Raw genomic sequence first — 22,010 nt, 5'->3', positions numbered from 1 at the left:
TCCCCCCCCCTTGGGAGAGAGTCGTCCTCGACTCTTGTTCCTCCTCATCTCCATGATAGGGTGAAAGATCCGAGACGTTGAAGGTGTTGCTCACCAAGTACTTTGATGTTGGTATGTCGATGACGTAGGCGTTGTTGTTGATGCGCTTGAGGACCTTGAAAGGCCCATCTCCTCTTGGCTTGAGCTTGGAGTTGCGTTCTTGCGGGAACCTTTCTTTCCTTAGGTGGATCCAAACGAGGTCTCCTTCTTCAAAGACGCGTTCCTTTTTCTTGGCGTTGAGGCGGTTGGCTTGGCGAAGTACATTCTCTTGTATGGTTGCTCTTGTCTCTTCATGTAGTTTCTTCATGGCGGTGGTGCGCTCGTCGAAATCCATGTTCGTTCTTTCATGAAGAGGTAGTGGGAGGATGTCGAGTGCCGTTGGAGGTTCGAATCCGTAGACGATCATGAAGGGACTCCTTGAGGTTGTGGAGTGCTTGGCTCGATTGTAGGCGAACTCCGCATGGGGTAGGCAATCTTCCCATGACTTTTAATTTGTCTTCACAAGTGTGCGGAGAAGGGTGGAGAGGCTTCGATTGACCACTTCGGTTTGTCCATCGGTTTGAGGGTGCGAGGACGATGAGAACAAGAGCTTCACTCCAAACTTCGCCATGAGCGACTTCCATAGGTAACTCATGAACTTGACGTCTCGATCCGACACAATGCTTGCCGGTATCCCATGTAGGCGAACCACTTCCCTGAAAAACAATGAAGCAATGTGTGAAGCATCATCGCTCTTATGACATGGTATGAAATGAGCCATCTTAGAGAACCTATCCACTACCACAAATATTGAGTCATGACCATGTTTGGTGCGTGGCAAGCCAAGTACAAAGTCCATGCTTATGTCCGACCAAGGTGCATATGGAATGGGTAAAGGCATGTAAAGACCATAGGGATTGGAAGTAGACTTAGCTTGTAAGCATGTTGTACACCGGCGGCAAAGGCGTTCCACGTCACGGTACATTCTTGGCCAATAGTAGTGGGTTGATAGCATGGCATATGTCTTCTCTCGTCCAAAGTGACCCATGAGACCACCTCCATGTGACTCTTGCAAAAGCAACTTACGAAGAGAAGACTCGGGAATGCAAATCTTGTTAGCTTTAAACAAGTAGCCATCATGCAAATAGAAATCATCAAATCCTCGGTCAACGGAACACTTGGCAAAGATTGGACCAAAGAAAGCGTCGGAAGGGTAAAGTTCCTTGATCTCCTCAAGACCCAAAATGTGAAACTCCAAGCGGGTGAGTAGAAGAGTAATCTTGCGGGAAAGTGCATCCGCAACCACATTTTCCTTGCCCTTTTTGTATTTGATTACATAAGGGAAGGACTCTATGAACTCAACCCACTTAGCATGTCTCTTGTTCAAATATTGTTGACTTTTCAAATACTTCAAGGACTCATGATCCGAATGGATAACAAACTCTTTTGGCCAAAGGTAGTGTTGCCAAACTTCAAGAACACGAACCAAAGCATAAAGCTCCTTGTCATATATAGGATAGTTGAGGCGTGCGCCATCCAACTTCTCGCTATAGTATGCCACGGGTTTTCCATTTTGCATGAGGACACCACCGATCCCAAGGCCACTCGCATCGCATTCTATCTCAAATGTTTTGGCAAAATCGGGAAGAGCAAGTAGCGGTGCCTCGGTGAGTCTCTTTTTCAATTCATCAAAAGCTTTTTGTTGTGCTTTGCCCCAAACAAACGGAACATTCTTTTTTGTAAGCTCGTTTAAAGGGCAAGCAATGGTGCTGAAATCTTTCACAAAGCGGCGGTAAAATCCGGCAAGTCCATGGAAGCTTCTAACTTCACCAACATTTGTGGGAGTGGGCCAATTGTGGATGGCCTCAACTTTGGAAGAATCAACTTCAATCCCGTTGGCGGAGACCACAAAACCAAGAAAAACCAATTTGTTTTGAGCGAAATGGCATTTTGGAAGGTTGGCAAAGAGCTTCTCGTGGCGCAAGATGCATAAGACTTCTCTCACATGTTGAACATGGTCCTCGAGATTTTTGCTATAGATGAGAATATCATCAAAGTAGACAACCACGCTCTTGCCAATGAGAGGTCGCAAAATGTGATTCATAAGACGCATGAAAGTGGAAGGAGCATTGGAAAGACCGAACGGCATGACGAGCCATTCATAGAGACCAAGCTTGGTCTTGAATGCCGTCTTCCATTCATCACCAATTGCCATGCGAATTTGGTGGTAGCCACTATGCAAATCAATCTTAGAGAAAATGGTGGCACCACTCAATTCATCAAGCATGTCATCTAAACGCGGAATGGGATGTCGATAACGGACGGTAATGGCATTGATAGGTGATACGCGTAGATGCACACGTCCGTTGGGAACCCCAAGTGGAAGGTATGATGCGTATAGAAGCAAGTTTCCCTCAGTATGAAACCAAGGTTTAATCGAACCAGTAGGAGCCAAGAAGCACGTTGAAGGTTGATGGTCGCGAAATGTGATGCGGCGCAACACCAGGGATTCCGGCGCCAACGCGGAACCTGCACAACACAACCCAAATACTTTGTCCCAACGAAACAGTGAGGTTGTCAATCTCACCGGCTTGCTGTAACAAAGGATTAAACGTATCGAGTGGAAGATGTTTGCAAAGAAAACAGTAAACACAATTGCAGTAGATTGTATGCTATGTAAAGAATAGGACCGGGGTCCACAGTTCACTAGAGGTGTCTCTCCCATAAGATAAAAGCATGTTGGGTGAACAAATTACAGTCGGGCAATTGACAAATAGAGAAAGGCATAACAATGCATATACATGATATGATAAATATAGTGAGATTTAATTGGGCATTACGACAAAGTACATAGACCGCCATCCAACTGCATCTATGCCTAAAAAGTCCACCTTCAGGTTATCATCCGAACCCCTCCGGTATTAAGTTGCAAAGCAACAGAACAATTGCATTAAGTATGGTGCGTAATGTAATCAACAACTACATCCTTAGACATAGCATCAATGTTTTATCCCTAGTGGCAACAGCACATCCACAACCTTAGAACTTTTCATCCGTCCTGCATTCAATGGAGGCATGAACCCACTATCGAGCATAAATACTCCCTCTTGGAGTTAAGAGTAAAAACTTGGCCAGAGCCTCTACTAGTAACGGAGAGCATGCAAGATCATAAACAACACATGAACAATAGATTGATAATCACCATAATCATAGTACTCTCTATCCATCGGATCCCGACAAACACAACATATAGAATTACATATAGATGATCTTGATCATGTTAGGCAGCTCACAAGATCCAACAATGAAGCACAACAAGGAGAAGACGACCATCTAGCTACTGCTATGGACCCATGGTCCAGGGGTGGACTACTCACTCATCACTCCGGAGGCGACCATGGCGGTGTAGAGTCCTCCGGGAGATGAATCCCCTCTCCGGCAGTGGTGCCGGAGGCGATCTCGAGAATCCCCCGAGATGGGATTCGCGGCGGCGGCGTCTCTGGAAGGTTTTCCGTATCGTGGCTCTCGGTACTGGGGGTTTCGCGACGGAAGCTTTAAGTAGGCGGAGGGTCAACGCGGGGGGCCACACGAGGGGCCCAGGGGGTAGGTCGGCGCGGCCAAGGTCTGGGCCGCGCCGCCCTGCCCTCTGGCCTCCTCGTGGCCCCACTTCGTTAGGTCTTCGGTCTTCTGGAAGCTTCGTGCAAAAATAGGACCCTGGGCGAAAGTTTCGTCCAATTCCGAGACTATTTCGTTACTAGGATTTACGAAACCAAAAACAGCAGAGAAAATAGCAACGGCTCTTGACATCTTGTTAATAGGTTAGTTCCAGAAAATGCATAAATATGACATATAATGTGCATAAAACATGTAGGTATCATCAATAAAGTAGCATGGAACATAAGAAATTATCGATACGTTGGAGACGTATCAGCATCCCCAAGCTTAGTTCTGCTCGTCCAGCGAGTAAAACGATAACAAAGATAATTTCTGAAGTGACATGCCATCATAATCTTGATCATACTATTTGTAAACATATGTAATGAATGCAGCGATCAAAGCAAAGGTAATGACATGAGTAAACAACTGAATCATAAAGCAAAGACTTTTCATGAATAGTACTTCAAGACAAGCATCAATAAGTCTCGCATAAGAGTTAACTCATAAAGCAATAAATCAAAGTAAAGGTGTTGAAGCAACACATAGGAAGATTAAGTTTCAGCGGTCGCTTTCAACTTATAACATGTATATCTCATGGATATTGTCAACATAAAGTAGTATAATAAGTGCAATATGCAAGTATGTAGGAATCAATGCACAGTTCACACAAGTGTTTGCTTCTTAGGGTGGAAGGAGATAGGTAAACTGACTCAACAATAAAAGTAAAAGAAAGGTCCTTCAATGAGGAAAACATCGATTGCTGTATTTGTGCTAGAGCTTTTATTTTGAAAACATGAAACAATTTTGTCAACGGTAGTAATAAAGCATATGAGTTATGAAAATTATATCTTACAAGTTGCAAGCCTCACGCATAGTATACTAATAGTGCCCGCACCTCGTCCTACTTAACTTGGACTACCGGGTCTTCGCATGCCATGTTTCAACCAAGTGTCACAAAGGGGTACCTCCATGCCGCCTGTACAAAGGTCTAAGGAGAATGCTCGCATTTCGGATTTCTCGCTTTCGATTATTCTCAACTTAGACATCCATACCGGGACAACATGGACAACAGATAATGGACTCCTCTTAAATGCATAAGCATGTAGCAATGATTATTGTTCTCATATGAGATTGAGGATATATGTCCAAAACTGAAACTTCCACCATGATTCATGGCTTTAGTTAGCGGCCCAATGTTCTTCTCTAACAATTTTGCATGCTCCAACCACTAAAATGATAGACCTTCAGACAAGACGGACATGCATAGCAACTCACATGATATTCAACAATAGTTGATGGCGTTCCCCAGAAGCATGGTTATCGCACAACAAGCAACTTAATAAAAGATAAAGTGCATAAGTACATATTCAATACTACGATAGTTTTTAAGGCTATTTTGTCCCATGAGCTATATATTGCAAAGGTGAATGATGGAATTTTAAAGGTAGCACTCAAGCAATTTACTTTTGGAATGGCGGAGAAATACCATGTAGTAGGTAGGTATGGTGGACACAAATGGCATAGTAGTTGGCTCAAGGATTTTGGATGCATGAGAAGTATTCCCTCTCGATACAAGGTTTAGGCTAGCAAGGTTATTTGAAGCAAACTCAAGGATGAACAAGTGCAGCAAAACTCACATAAAAGACATATTGTAAACATTATAAGACTCTACACTGTCTTCCTTGTTGTTCAAAACTCAATACTAGATATTATCTAGACCTTAGAGAAACCAAATATGCAAATCAAATTTTAGCAAGCTCTATGTATTTCTTCATTAATGGGTGCAAAGTATATGATGCAAGAGCTTAAACATGAGCACAACAATTGCCAAGTATCACATTATCCAAGACATTTTTAGAATTACTACATGTAGCATTTTCCAATTCCAACCATATAACAATTTAACGAAGAAGAAACTTCGCCATGAACATTATGAGTAAAGCCTAAGGACACATGTGTCCATATGCAACAGCCGGAGCGTGTCTCTCTCCACAAAGTGAATGCTAGGATCCATCTTATTCAAACAAAAACAAAAACGAAAACAAACCGACGCTCCAAGTAAAGAACACAAGATGTGATTGAATAAAAATATAGTTTCAGGGGAGGAACCTGATGATGTTGTCGATGAAGAAGGGGATGCCTTGGGCATCCCCAAGCTTAGGCGCTTGAGTCTTCTTAAAATATGCAGGGATGAACCACGGGGGCATCCCCAAGCTTAGAGCTTTCACTCCTCTTGATCATAGTATATCATTCTCCTCTCTTGACCCTTGAAAACTTCCTTCACACCAAACTTCAAGCAAACTCATTAGAGGGTTAGTGCACAATTAATAATTCACTCATTCAGAGGTGACACAATCATTATTTTCACTTCTGGACATTGCATAATGCTACTGGACATTAGTGGATCAAAGAAATAAATCCAACATAGCAAAAGAGGCAATGCGAAATAAAAGGCAGAATCTGTCAAAAACAGAACAGTCCGTAAAGACGAATTTAGAAATGGCACCAGACTTGCTCAAATGGAAAAACTCAAAACTAATGAAAGTTGCGTACATATCTGAGGATCACGCTCGTAAATTGGCAGATTTTTTCGAATTTTCTACAGAGAATTGTGCCCAGATTCGTGACAGACAGCGATGCTGTTTCTGCGCAGCGATCCCAAATATAACATCAACTTTGACATAGAAACTTTACTTGGCACAAAAACTTGATAAGGAGAGGTTGCTACAGTAGTAAACAACTTCCAAGACTCAACAAAACAAAAAATTGCTGTGGGTAAAAACGTGGGTTGTCTCCCATAAGCGCTTTTCTTTAACGCCTTTCAGCTAGGCGCAGAAAGTGCAAATCAAGTAACATCGAGAGTAGAAGCATCAACATCATAACTTGTTCTAATAATAGAATCAAAAGGCAAATTCATTCTCTTTCTAGGGAAGTGTTCCGTACCTTTCTTGAGAGGAAATTGATATTTAATATTACCTTCCCTCATATCAATAACAGCACCAACAGTTCGAAGAAAAGGTCTTCCCAACACAATTGGACAAGATGCATTGCATTCGATATCCAAGACAACAAAATCAACGGGGACAAGGTTATTGTTAACCGTAATATGCACATTATCAATCCTCCCCAAAGGTTTCTTTTTAACATTATCAGCAAGATTAACATCCAAATAACAATTCTTCAATGGTGGCAAGTCAAGCATATCATAAATCTTTTTAGGCATAACAGAAATACTTGCACCAAGATCACATAAAGCATTACATTCAAAGTCATTGAATTTCATTTTAATGATGGGCTCCCAACCATCCTCTAACTTTCTAGGAATAGAAGTTTCAAGTTTTAGTTTCTCTTCTCTAGCTTTTATGAGAGCATTTGTAATATGTTTTGTAAAGGCTAAATTTATAGCACTAGCATTAGGGCTTTTAGCAAGTTTTTGTAAGAACTTTATAACTTCAGAGATGTGGCAATCATCAAAATCTAAATCATTATGAGCTACAGCAATGGGATCATTGTTCCCAAGGTTGGAAAAAATTTCAGCAGTTTTATCACAAGCAGTTTCAGCAGTTTTAGCAATTTCAGGCAGTTTTGTACGCTTTGCACTAGGAGTAGAAACATTGCCAACACCAATTATTTTACCATTGATAGTAGGAGGTGCAGCAACATGTGGAGAATTAGCATTACTAGTGGTGGTAATAGTCCAAACTTTAGCTACATTATTCTCTTTAGCTAGTTTTTCATTTTCTTCTCTATCCCACCTAGCACGCAGCTTCAGCCATTAATCTTATATTCTCATTAATTCTAACTTGGATGGCATTTGCTGTAGTAGTAATCTTATTATCAATATCATTATTAGGCATAACTTTCAATTTTAAAAGATTTACATCAGAGGCAAGTCTATCAACTCTAGAAGCAATAGTATCAATTTTATCAAGCTTTTCCTCAACAGATTTGTTAAAAGCAGTTTGTGTACTAATAAATTCTTTAAGCATAGCTTCAAGACCAGAGGGTACATTCCTATTATTGTTGTAAGAATTCCCATAAGAATTACCATAACCATTACCATTAGCAGAAGGATATGGCCTATAGTTATTACCAGAGTTGTTCCTATAAGCATTGTTGTTGAAATTATTATTTTTAATGAAATTCACATCAACATTTTCTTCTTGAGCAACCAATGAAGCTAAAGGAACATTATTTGGATCAACATTAGATCTACCATTCACAAGCATAGACATAATCACATCAATCTTATCATTCAAGGAAGAGGTTTCTTCAACAGAATTTACCTTCTTACCTTGTGGAGCTCTTTCCGTGTGCCACTCAGAGTAATTTATCATCATATCATCAAGAAGTTTTGTAGCCGCCCCCAATGTGATGGACATAAAGGTACCTCCAGCAGCTGAATCCAATAAATTCCGCGAAGAAAAATTTAGTCCTGCATAGAAGGTTTGGATGATCATCCAAGTAGTCAGTCCATGGGTTGGGCAATTCTTTACCAAAGTTTTCATTCTCTCCCAAGCTTGAGCAACATGTTCAGTATCTAATTGTTTAAAATTCATTATGCTACTTCTCAAAGATATAATTTTAGCGGGAGGATAATATCTACCAATAAAAGCATCCTTGCATTTAGTCCATGAATCAATACTATTCTTAGGCAAAGATAGCAACCAATCTTTAGCTCTTCCTCTTAATGAGAAAGGAAACACTTTCAATTTAATAATATTACCATCTACATCTTTATACTTTTGCATTTCACAAAGTTCAACAAAATTATTGAGATGGGCAGCAGCATCATCAGAACTAGCACCAGAAAATTGTTCTCTCATGACAAGGTTTAGTAAAGCAGGTTTAATTTCAAAAAATTCTGCTGTAGTAGCAGGTGGAGCAATAGGTGTGCATAGGAAATCATTATTATTTGCATTTGTGAAGTCACACAATTTAGTATTTTCATGGTTGGCCATTTTAGCAACGGTAAATAAAACAAACTAGATAAAGAAAATGCAAGTAACTAATTTTTTTGTGTTTTTGATATAGAGAGCAAGACAGTAAATAAAGTAAAACTAGCAACTAATTTTTTTGTATTTTGTTTTAGTGCAGCAAACAAAGTAGTAAATAAAATAAAGCAAGACAAAAACAAAGTAAAGAGATTGAGAAGTGGAGACTCCCCTTGCAGCGTGTCTTGATCTCCCCGGCAACGGCGCCAGAAATTTAGCTTGATACGCGTAGATGCACACGTCCGTTGGGAACCCCAAGTGGAAGGTATGATGCGTATAGAAGCAAGTTTCCCTCAGTATGAAACCAAGGTTTAATCGAACCAGTAGGAGCCAAGAAGCACGTTGAAGGTTGATGGTCGCGAAATGTGATGCGGCGCAACACCAGGGATTCCGGCGCCAACGCGGAACCTGCACAACACAACCCAAATACTTTGTCCCAACGAAACAGTGAGGTTGTCAATCTCACCGGCTTGCTGTAACAAAGGATTAAACGTATCGAGTGGAAGATGTTTGCAAAGAAAACAGTAAACACAATTGCAGTAGATTGTATGCTATGTAAAGAATAGGACCGGGGTCCACAGTTCACTAGAGGTGTCTCTCCCATAAGATAAAAGCATGTTGGGTGAACAAATTACAGTCGGGCAATTGACAAATAGAGAAAGGCATAACAATGCATATACATGATATGATAAATATAGTGAGATTTAATTGGGCATTACGACAAAGTACATAGACCGCCATCCAACTGCATCTATGCCTAAAAAGTCCACCTTCAGGTTATCATCCGAACCCCCTCCAGTATTAAGTTGCAAAGCAACAGACAATTGCATTAAGTATGGTGCGTAATGTAATCAGCAACTACATCCTTAGACATAGCATCAATGTTTTATCCCTAGTGGCAACAACACATCCACAACCTTAGAACTTTCTGTCACTGTCCCAGATTCAATGGAGGCATGAACCCACTATCGAGCATAAATACTCCCTCTTGGAGTTAAGAGTAAAAACTTGGCCAGAGCCTCTACTAGTAACGGAGAGCATGCAAGATCATAAACAACACATGAACAATAGATTGATAATCACCATAATCATAGTACTCTCTATCCATCGGATCCGACAAACACAACATATAGAATTACATATAGATGATCTTGATCATGTTAGGCAGCTCACAAGATCCAACAATGAAGCACAACAAGGAGAAGACGACCATCTAGCTACTGCTATGGACCCATGGTCCAGGGGTGGACTACTCACTCATCACTCCGGAGGCGACCATGGCGGTGTAGAGTCCTCCGGGAGATGAATCCCCTCTCCGGCAGGGTGCCGGAGGCGATCTCCAGAATCCCCCGAGATGGGATTCGCGGCGGCGGCGTCTCTGGAAGGTTTTCCGTATCGTGGCTCTCGGTACTGGGGGTTTCGCGACGGAAGCTTTAAGTAGGCGGAGGGTCAACGTGGGGGGCCACACGAGGGGCCCAGGGGGTAGGTCGGCGCGGCCAAGGCCTGGGCCGCGCCGCCCTGCCCTCTGGCCTCCTCGTGGCCCCACTTCGTTAGGTCTTCGGTCTTCTGGAAGCTTCGTGCAAAAATAGGACCCTGGGCGAAAGTTTCGTCCAATTCCGAGAATATTTCTTTACTAGGATTTCTGAAACCAAAAACAGCAGAAACAAAGAATCGGCTCTTCGGCATCTTGTTAATAGGTTAGTTCCAGAAAATGCATAAATATGACATATAATGTGCATAAAACATGTAGGTATCATCAATAAAGTAGCATGGAACATAAGAAATTATCGATACGTTGGAGACGTATCAATAGGGCGGCAATCCATACACATCCGTTGCGTCTCATCCGGTTTAGGCACAAGAATGACGGGAACGGCACAAGGGCTAAGGCTTTCTCGGACGTACCCTTTAGCGAGGAGGTCTTGTATTTGTCGTTGGATATCCTTGGTATCTTCGGGGTTGGTGCGGTAGGCGGCGCGGTTTGGTAAGGGAGCGCCGGGAATGAAGTCGATGCGATGCTCGATGCCCCGAAGCGGTGGTAGTCCATGGGGTAGGTCGTCGGGGAAGACGTCTTGGAACTCCTTCAAAAGAGACAACAAAGACGAAGGAATGTTGGTTAAGTCATTAGTCTCCGACGAAAGGCCCTTGCAAATGAGCACGTAGTGTATGGTGGTGGATGGGTTGTCTTTCACTTCTCTCCACTCGCTTTTGGTGGTTAGGAGGACACTCTTTCTCTCACTCATATGTGGGTGGTGGCGCTCACTCTCTTTTTGGTGGGTAGCTCCCTCTCCTCTCAACTCATTATGGTGGATGTGGTGTTGTGCCCTCGCTAAAGCCTTCGCATTGTCGGCGATGATTTGGCTAGGAGTCATTGGGCGAAGCTCGAACTTCTTGTCCTTGACCTTGAAGGTGTATGCATTGGAGAAACCATCATGTATGGCCTTCTTGTCAAATTGCCATGGGCGGCCAAGCAACATGTGGCACACGGTCATAGGCACCACGTCACACTCCACGGTGTCTTCATAGGGTCCTATCTTGAAGTTGACGGTGACGGTGTGTTGAATCTTGACATTGCCCTTGTCACTCAACCATTGGACATGGTATGGATGAGGATGCTTGCGAAGCGTGAGGTTGAGCTTCTCACATAGCTCGGTGCTTGCCAAGTTGTGGCAACTCCCACCATCGATGATGACCTTGATAGACTTGCCACCAATGCCGGCACGCGTTTGGAAGATGTTGCATCTTTGGTCTTCCATAGCTTGGGGTTGAGTGGTGAGCACTCGAGTGACCACAAGAGAAGGGCTTGGATCATGTGTGCATAAGAGGGGGTCTTCTCCACTTTCTTCATCATACTCTTCCTCATTAGCAACGGCGGCTTGCACTAGGGCTTCATATTCACCTTCACTTAGAGTTTCTATGTCACCATTCTCCATAGTGATCATGACCTTGGTGTTCTTGCACTCAAAGGACTTGTGGCCTTGGGTGCCACACTTGAAGCAAGTGACATTGGAGGGTCCCGTAGAGGCCTTAGAGGAGGCGGTGGAGGATACCGTTTGCTTCATGCGACTTTGTATGGAAGGTTGCTTGGAAGGTGTAGAGGATGCGGTTGGCTTGACACTTGTTGTAGGAGTTGATGTGGCAAGCTTGGAGGCGAAGTATTGCTTGGACTTCGAGTACTTGATGTCCTCATTCACTTGACGCTCGGCCTTGGAAGCTTGGTGAACCAACTCAACCATGTTGGAGTATTGTTGGAACTCCACAATCCTCTTGATGGGGTAGTTGAGGCCATTGAAGAACCTAGCGATGGTTTGGTTCTCGGACTCTTGGATGTTTGCTCGCATCATGGTTAACTCCATCTCCTTGAAGAATTCCTCAACGGTCTTGGTGCCTTGCTTCAACTTTTGTAGCTTGTTGAAGAGATCGGTCTTGTAGTGTTTAGGAACAAAGCGAGCTTCCATCTCCTCCTTCATGTCTTCCCAAGTATCAATAGGAGGATCACCCTTTTCTTCCCTAAGAGTGACAACTTGTTCCCACCAAGTGTTGGCATAATCTTCAAACTCGAGGGAGGCCATGGCTACTTTCTTGGCACCGGAGTAGTTGTGTATGCGGAAGATCTTGTCAACCTTGAGTGCCCATGAGAGGTAGGCCTCGGCATCGTCTTCACCCTTGAACTTGGGCATGTTGAACTTGAGCTTTCCATACATATTCTCTTCATCTTCCATGTTCCTTCGGCGAGGACGGATGCCTTCATCTCTTGCGACTTGAGGTGGTAGAGGAGGTCTTCCACGACCAACCATAGCATTGGGTTGGCGTTGGAGGTGAACACTAGCTTCACTTGGCTCATGTTGAGGATGTTGTTGCGGGTCGTGGCGAGGTTGTTGGCGTTGCCCAATTATGGCCCTCTCATCTTGATCATGTTGTGGTTGCCCTCGGCCCCTTTGGTCATGGCGAGGATGGTTCCGGAGGTCACGCCTTGGTGGATCATGATGACCTTGGTCTTGAGCATCCACATGGGCTTGTGTTGGGGTTCGTAGCATAGAAAACAAAAATTTTCCTACCGCAAGACGAATAAATCCAAGATCTAATCTATGGAACACCCAAGATTTAATCTACAAGATCGGAGCAACGAGATTGATATGAGACTAACCCTCGAAGATTTCCAAAGCCTACGAGATTAGATCTCGTTGTTGGTGTAGACGATCGTCCCCGGTGCTGCAATCCGGCAGCACTTCCGTACTCGGTCGCGCGTATGGTGTCGATGAAGCCCTTCCTCTCCCCGTTCCAGCGGGCAGCGGAGGTGTGGTAGATCCCCTCGGAATCCCAGCAGCACGACGGCGTGGTGGTGGAGGTGGAGGAGAAATTCCTGCAGGGCTTCGCCAAGCCTGCGCAGGAAGAAGGAGGGAGAGAGGAGCGGCTAGAGCTTGGGGAAATCATGTGTTGCGCCCCAGCCCTCCCCTCCCTCTTATATAGGCGTGGGGGGGCTTCCTTGGCCCCCCCTCCAAGCCTTTGGGTCGGCCAAAACAAGGGGGGCAACTTTCCCCCCAAGTTAAGTCCCTAATTTTAAGGGATTTGATCTTATCCACTTGATCCAGCCATATGGGCCTTGGGGGGCTGGTGTGCCTGGCCCATGTGGGCCTATGTGACCCCCTCCGGTCCATGTTGGACGTTCGGGATAGGTGGGCCCCACTATGGTACCCTCCGGAACCTTCTAGAACCTCCGGTACAATACCGAAAAATCCTGAACTTTTCCGGTAACCCTGAAAATGACTTCCCATATATGAATCTTATTCTCCGGACCATTCCGGACCTCCTCGTGATGTCTTGGATCCCATCCGAGACTCCGAACAAAAACTTCGGACTCCATCTCATATTCCGAATCTACTTATGCGACATCGAACCTTAAGCGCGTCACCCTACGGTTCGCGAACTATGCAGACATGGTCGAGACTCCTCTCCGAGCAATAACCAATAGCGGGATCTGGAGATCCATAATGGCTCCCACATATTCAACGATGACTTAGTGATCGATTGAACCATTTACATACGATGCCGATTCCCTTTGTCACGCGATATTTTACTTGTCCGAGGTTCGATCATCGGTATCTCCATACCTTGTTCAACCTCGTTACCGACAAGTACTCTTTACTCGTACCGTGGTATGTGATCTCTTATGAACCATTCATATGCTTGCAAGCTAATCAGATGACATTCCACCGAGAGGGCCCAGAGTATATCTATCTGTCATCAGGATGGACAAATCCCACTATTGATCCATATGCCTCAACTCACACTTTCCGAATACTTAATCCCATCTTTATAACCACCCATTTACGCAATGGCGTTTGATGTAATCAAAGTACTCTTCCGGTGTAAGTGATTTACATGACCTCATGGTCGAAGGACTTGGGCAACTATGTATCGAAAGCTTATAGCAAATTGAACTTAATGACTTGATCTTATGCTACGCTTATTTGGGTGTGTGTCCATTATATCATTCACCTAATGACATAACCTTGTTATTAATAACATCCAATGTTCATGATCACGAAACCATGATCATCCATTAATCAACAAGCTAGTTATACAAGAGGCTTACTAGGGACTCCTTGTTGTTTACATAACACACATGTATCAATGTTTCGGTTAATACAATTATAGCATGGTATGCAAACATTATCATAAACACAAAGATATATTATAATAACCATTTTATTATTGCCTCTTGGGCATATCTCCAACAGTCTCCCACTTGCACTAGAGTCAATAATCTAGTTTACATATGTAAAGATATAACACCTTGGCCTTCTGGTGCTTATCATGTTTTGCTCACGGGAGAGGTTTTAGTCAACGGATCTGACATGCTCAGAAACGTATGTATTTTGCAATTCATTTGCATCTCAACGCATCACTCATTTTCCAAATGAGTCGGCATTAATTGTATATGCTTAGTCCTCTGGTGGAACCTTAATTCCGCGGTCTGAAATAAGTCACTAATATTGTCACACAATATAGCTTCAAAATTCTGACACTGTCGGAACTACACCAAGTTCTCCAAGAACTCTTCGACTTAACATCCTCAGTCATTGTCAAAACAATGACATACTCTGCCTTCGTTTGTAGAATCCCTCACAATATTTAGAACTCATCCAAATCTAGCATAGACTTGTTCTAGCTCATTGTGCTACCTTTTAAATAACTCTTAGCCTAATTGAGATTGAAATTTTATTTTTATATGTGACCAAACTAATATCGGTGCAACACCTTACAGCGATTTGTTTGTCATTACCCCATATAAAAACTAATATTCTTGGTTCTTCTAAAGTACTCAGGGATATTCTTACTGTTGTCCAATGATCATTACATGAATCATTCTGGTACATGCTCGTAACACTTTAGAGCACAGGACTTCTGACTTTGTACATATTATTCGTGATCTAAAATCACTCATGTGTATTTACTCATCGAGTGTCAAATACACTCAAGTCTTGTTAAACCTTCACATGAAAAGAACACCTTCTTAATTGAACTACTTCAATATCTATTCTATGTACTTAAACTTAAACTTATTATGTGTTTCTATCTATCTTCATAGATCTTGACACTAAATATGTTTCAATTCATATCCTTTCATTGATGTTAATTCTCAATGAAACCTTTTAAATCAATTATATAATTACACTATTTATAATCAACGATATGTCATCTACATAAAGTATTATAAATATGTCTCAGCGCTCCCACTTAATTTCTTGCAAATGCAAGCATCTTCATCGTTTCTGATGGAATCAAAACTCTTTGATTATTTCATCCGGTGAAGATTCCAACTCCGCGATACCCACTTCATCCAATTGAAGTTTGTATACCTATCTAGTATTCCACGGACCAGCAAAACTCTTGGTTGTATCTAGTATACATCCTTCATACACACTTCTGGTAAGGAATGTATTTCTGCCATCCTACTATCATATCTCATAAAAGAAATATGTAGCGATTACTAGAATAATCCACATAGACTATAAGCATTGCCACGGAAGATCTAATCTTATCGTAGTCAACTCTTTGAACTTTTTCAGAAGCGCTTTTCGATAAGTCGAGCTTCTTTAAGGATATTCCATCCAAGTCCATCTACTTTATAGATCCATTTACTTTCAAAAAGTATTCACCTATCTTGGATTTCATGGCGCATAGCCAATTTAACGGAGTCAGGGCCCATCATAACTTCTTTGTATGTAGTTGGTTTATCATTGTTCAAAAACAATCCTTTGTCCACAAATCATTTATTTGATTACAAAATAAACCACATCTACAAGGTTCAATAAGTACTTTGATCTCCATGACTATAACACTTTGTAGACATGGGAGCCATGATCTTCGCAGCTGCTTCCGGAAACATTTCCGATGTTGTGCTACTCTGATCATCATGCTCAGGTTCATAAACCTTATCAAGTTCTATTGTCCTCCCACTCAAATAGTTCGCTAGAAACAATTTCTTTGAAATAAGTAAGAAACATTGACAAACACTTTTGTCTTTGACTTCATAGTGGAAAGAATTCCCAATCAATTTCATGGGATAATCAACAAAGACATTTATCCGATTTTGGCTGTAAACTCATTTACTTATGTTATGCATACCAAAATTTATGAAAGGACCATTTAGGGTTTATACCCATGCCATAACTCGTATGGTGTCATTTCAATGGATCATGATGATGCTCTATTCAGTGTAAAAGCGATAGTCTCTAAAGCATAATCCACAAAAAATATAATGGCATCATTTTATATTATCTCATCATTAATCCAACAAGGTTTGGATACGTCTCTTGGATACTCCGTCATCATTATGATACTCCAAGAAACGTGAGGTTGTAGAACAATTTCATAACTCTCTTAGATGTTCGCTAAAACTCGTAATTCAAATGTTTCCACCATGATCCAATCACAGATATTTGACTTTTCTATTACGATGATTTCCACTTCATGCTGAAATTTATTTGAATCCATTCAAATGTTTCAAACTTCTTCCTTATCGAATATATCCACATATATATACTCAATTCATTGTTAGAAGTTTTCATGAAGTAGAAGAATCTCCCGCACACAACTATGCCCAGTGAACCATATACATCACTATGTATGTTTCCACTAAGTTAGTTGCCCGTTCAACTCTTGGCCTATGAACGGTATTTAAGTCATTCTCTTTTAGAAGAGATTTGCAAGCGCCAAATGATTCCAAGTCGAATGACTCCAAAAATCCATTCAAATGGAGTTCCTTCATGCGTTCCTTTCTAACATGACCTAAATGGCGGTTCCACTAATGAGTGGTATTCACATCATTTGCCTTATGGCATTTTAGCGTCAGTGTTATGTATGTGTGCTTCACCATAAAGATTTATAATAACTTATCCATTGTACATGGAATGCTGTTACAATTTGAACAACTCATTGTTTTCATTTAACCAGAACAAGAATAACAATTATAAAGTTCTTTATTATAAATCTGAATGGCTAGACAGAATGCCAACGGCGAACATAATAACACTTTATTTTTGTTCCAGACGTGCATTCCTATCACATTCCTTTTCAGTCACTTAGGCCAATGTATTCTTGTATTGCGTTGTTTTGTATGACACCTCATACCAACCAATATGGTACTAATACCCAAGAATTTCATTTTGTGACCAAACAAGGAATACATTCATAACATGTATATCATCTATATACACCTGAGCTAGACTTTCTAGTCTTTTCTTTCTTTCTGCCAAAATATCTTTTGTAGTTTCTCTTTTAGTTTTCCTCATTCTCAGAAAACACTTCACTTTCAATGACTTCTAAGTCCATTGGTCAAATACCAATAACCTTGAGGTTCTTACTTTGAAGTTGATCATCATATGACAAGTGTTCCAGATTTCACTATTAGTAACTTTGTAATATGATGAACAATTTCACTCATAATTTTATCCATCATATCATGACGACTTTCCGAGACCATGTCTGTACATGCTAGGCTCGTAAAGTTTAACCTCAGTATTCGCATGTGCAAATCTGGCTTGTACCCGTTGTATGCACACGTAGAATCTATCACACCCGATCATCACGTGATGCTTCGAAACGACGAGTCTTAGCAACGGTGCATACTAAGGACGATCACTTCATGGATATGCGAATATCGTTAGTGCCCAACTAGTTGGAGGATTGGGACGCCTGGCGTCTTCAACCTTCGTACATTCCCATAAAACTTATGAGTTTATGTAGTCTCACTAGATTATATTCTATCATCTTGCAATAAGGTCTTAGATATCACATATATCTCATACCTTGCTTATTTCTGAAAACAAAATTTCCAGCTCCTTACTTTTCAAACAGATTTGAACTTCAAGTTTCATGGAGGCAAGATGATTCTAGGTACTAATTGAAACCATTGTTCTTTGAATCATTAATGAGAAGTTTACTAAAAATTTGCAATAGGACTTAATCATTTCTTGATTCTTTAACAATACGGTACCAGCCCGTAGAGTTACTTGTCAGACTTAACAGTATTTCTATCTCAATTACAAGACTAGCGCATGGTAGATAACGGATGCCAATTCTACAACTTTAATTCAAAATACTATTCAGACTATGTTCATGATAATTAGTTCATGTTTTAATCTAATTACTAATGAACTCCCACTTAATACAACATCCCTCATAGTTGTTAAGTGGCACACGATCCACATCCACTACACCAAAACCGATCATCACGTGAGATGATGTAGCTTCAATGGTGAACATCAACATGTTGATCATATCATCCATATGACTCGTGTTCAACCTTTCGGTTTCCGTTGTCCCGAGGCCATGTCTGTACATGCTAGGCTCGTCAAGCAAACCCAAGTATTCCGCGTGTGCAAACATGGCTTACACCCGTTGTATGTGAACGTAGAGTCTATCACATCCGATCATCACGAGATGCTTCAAAACGACGAATGTGTAGCAACGGTGCATACGAGGGGAGAACACTTTATTATCTTGATATTAATGTGAGGGATCATCTTATAATGCTACCGTCGCGATCTTAGCAAGATAAGATGCATAAAGGATTAACATCACATGCAATTCATAATATGTGATATGATATGGCCTTTCTTCTTGTGCTTTTGATCTCCATCTCCAAAGCACATGATCATGATCTCCATCATCACCAGCATTGCACCAAGGTCCGTGGCGCCGCTTCATGGTTGTCCATCACTTATAGCTACTATGACAACTACTTGAAATAAAGCTATTACATGATGAATAGACACGCAGGTCTTTAACAAAAATTAAAGACAACCATTAGGCTCCTGCCGGTTGCCATAATACAACAATGAACATCTCATACATCAAATATAATCATCATCACATCATGACCATATCACATCAGCAAACCCTGCAAAAACAAGTTAGACGCCTCTAATTTGGTTTGCATATTTTACGTGGTTTAGGGTTTTCGAGTAAGATCCAATCTACCTACGAACATGAACCACAACGGTGATACTAGTGTTGACAATAGAAAGTGCAAATTGGAATCTTCACTATGGTGGGAGAGACAGACACCCGCAAAGCCACTTATGCAATACAAGTTGCATGTCAAGCGTGGAGCAAGTCTCATGAGACGCGGTCATGTAAAGTTAGCCCGGGCCGCTTCATCCCACCATCCCGCAAGATGCAAAGTACACAAACTAAAGCAACAAAAGCATCAACGCCCACAAAACCATTGTGTTCTACTCGTGCAACAGATCTATGCATAGACATGGCTCTGATACCACTGTTGGGGTTCGTAGCATAGAAAACAAAAATTTTCCTACCGCAAGACGAATAAATCCAAGATCTAATCTATGGAACACCCAAGATCTAATCTACAAGATCGGAGCAACGAGATTGATATGAGACTAACCCTCGAAGATTTCCAAAGCCTACGAGATTAGATCTCGTTGTTGGTGTGGACGATCGTCCCCGGTGCTGCAATCCGGCAGCACTTCCGTACTCGGTCGCGCGTACGGTGTCGATGAAGCCCTTCCTCTCCCCGTTCCAGCGGGCAGCGGAGGTGTGGTAGATCCCCTCGGAATCCCAGCAGCACGACGGCGTGGTGGTGGAGGTGGAGGAGAAATTCCTGCAGGGCTTCGCCAAGCCTGCGCAGGAAGAAGGAGGGAGAGAGGAGCGGCTAGAGCTTGGGGAAATCATGTGTTGCGCCCCAGCCCTCCCCTCCCTCTTATATAGGCGTGGGGGGGCTGCCTTGGCCCCCCCTCCAAGCCTTTGGGTCGGCCAAAACAAGGGGGGCAACTTTCCCCCCAAGTTAAGTTCCTAATTTTAAGGGATTTGATCTTATCCACTTGATCCAGCCACATGGGCCTTGGGGGGCTGGTGTGCCTGGCCCATGTGGGCCTATGTGACCCCCTCCGGTCCATGTTGGACGTTCGGGATAGGTGGGCCCCACTATGGTACCCTCCGGAACCTTCTAGAACCTCCGGTACAATACCGAAAAATCCTGAACTTTTCCGGTAACCCTGAAAATGACTTCCCATATATGAATCTTATTCTCCGGACCATTCCGGACCTCCTCGTGATGTCTTGGATCCCATCCGAGACTCCAAACAAAAACTTCGGACTCCATCTCATATTCCGAATCTACTTATGCGACATCGAACCTTAAGCGCGTCACCCTACGGTTCGCGAACTATGCAGACATGGTCGAGACTCCTCTCCGAGCAATAACCAATAGCGGGATCTGGAGATCCATAATGGCTCCCACATATTCAACGATGACTTAGTGATCGATTGAACCATTTACATACGATGCCGATTCCCTTTGTCACGCGATATTTTACTTGTCCGAGGTTCGATCATCGGTATCTCCATACCTTGTTCAACCTCGTTACCGACAAGTACTCTTTACTCGTACCGTGGTATGTGATCTCTTATGAACCATTCATATGCTTGCAAGCTAATCAGATGACATTCCACCGAGAGGGCCCAGAGTATATCTATCTGTCATCAGGATGGACAAATCCCACTATTGATCCATATGCCTCAACTCACACTTTCCGAATACTTAATCCCATCTTTATAACCACCCATTTACGCAATGGCGTTTGATGTAATCAAAGTACTCTTCCGGTGTAAGTGATTTACATGACCTCATGGTCGAAGGACTTGGGCAACTATGTATCGAAAGCTTATAGCAAATTGAACTTAATGACTTGATCTTATGCTACGCTTATTTGGGTGTGTGTCCATTATATCATTCACCTAATGACATAACCTTGTTATTAATAACATCCAATGTTCATGATCACGAAACCATGATCATCCATTAATCAACAAGCTAGTTATACAAGAGGCTTACTAGGGACTCCTTGTTGTTTACATAACACACATGTATCAATGTTTCGGTTAATACAATTATAGCATGGTATGCAAACATTATCATAAACACAAAGATATATTATAATAACCATTTTATTATTGCCTCTTGGGCATATCTCCAACAGCTTGACGATGAGGTTCCGGGTCCATGTTGTGGAGGACGTTGTCTTGGGGTTGGTCGTCATGCCCATGGTGGGCATGGCGAGCCGCTTGATGACGATCTTGGTGAAGAGCTTGTTCTTGTTGCGGACGTTCATGAGGACGAGCATGGCGATGGAACTCTCCGCGCCTTGAGTTGGAGCGAGAATCATCATGACGAGCGTGCGGTCGACGAGAGCGATGATGATCTCCATGCCTTGAGTCGGAGCTTGAGGACGAATGGTGATCATGGGAGTAGTCATCATGTGAGGTAGTCGATGACGATGAAGAAGTAGAGCGATGTCGATGTCGGCGTCCCAAGTTGTTGATGGCGCGCTCAAGGCTATCCATGCGCCGCTCCATGTTTGCATCATTGGCCGTCACTTGGTCATGCAAGTTGTCCGTAGCTTCGCGAAGAAGATTCATATCTTGGTTCACTTGGCCGAAGTTGTGAGCCACTTCTTCATATTGTTGGTCGATGCGTGTCTCGAAGAGTGATAGTTGTTCCTTGAACTCTTGGCGTTGAGTCCATAGGTTGTGTTGGGTGGCCAACCTCTCGGAGGGGTGTAGGACCTCATCCTCCTTTGCTTGGTCTCCGTGCCTATCCATGATCACAAGACAAGAACTATGTTGTGGATGTTAGTGGAAGGAGACTACCTCTCACTCTTACCGTGGTAAGATAGTATTGAGGCAATCAACCGAGCCGAAAGTAAGACCAATTGTATCGGGACACACGCAAGGCACACGCAAAAGCTAGCAAATATGGTGTTAGGAATGGATGGTGGAAAGCCAAAAGACGAAATCCAAAATCGAGTATGT

Source organism: Lolium perenne, chromosome 5 (genome assembly GCF_019359855.2).
Source record: "Lolium perenne isolate Kyuss_39 chromosome 5, Kyuss_2.0, whole genome shotgun sequence".
NCBI lineage: Eukaryota > Viridiplantae > Streptophyta > Magnoliopsida > Poales > Poaceae > Lolium > Lolium perenne.
Note: the sequence above shows the minus strand (reverse complement) of the source record.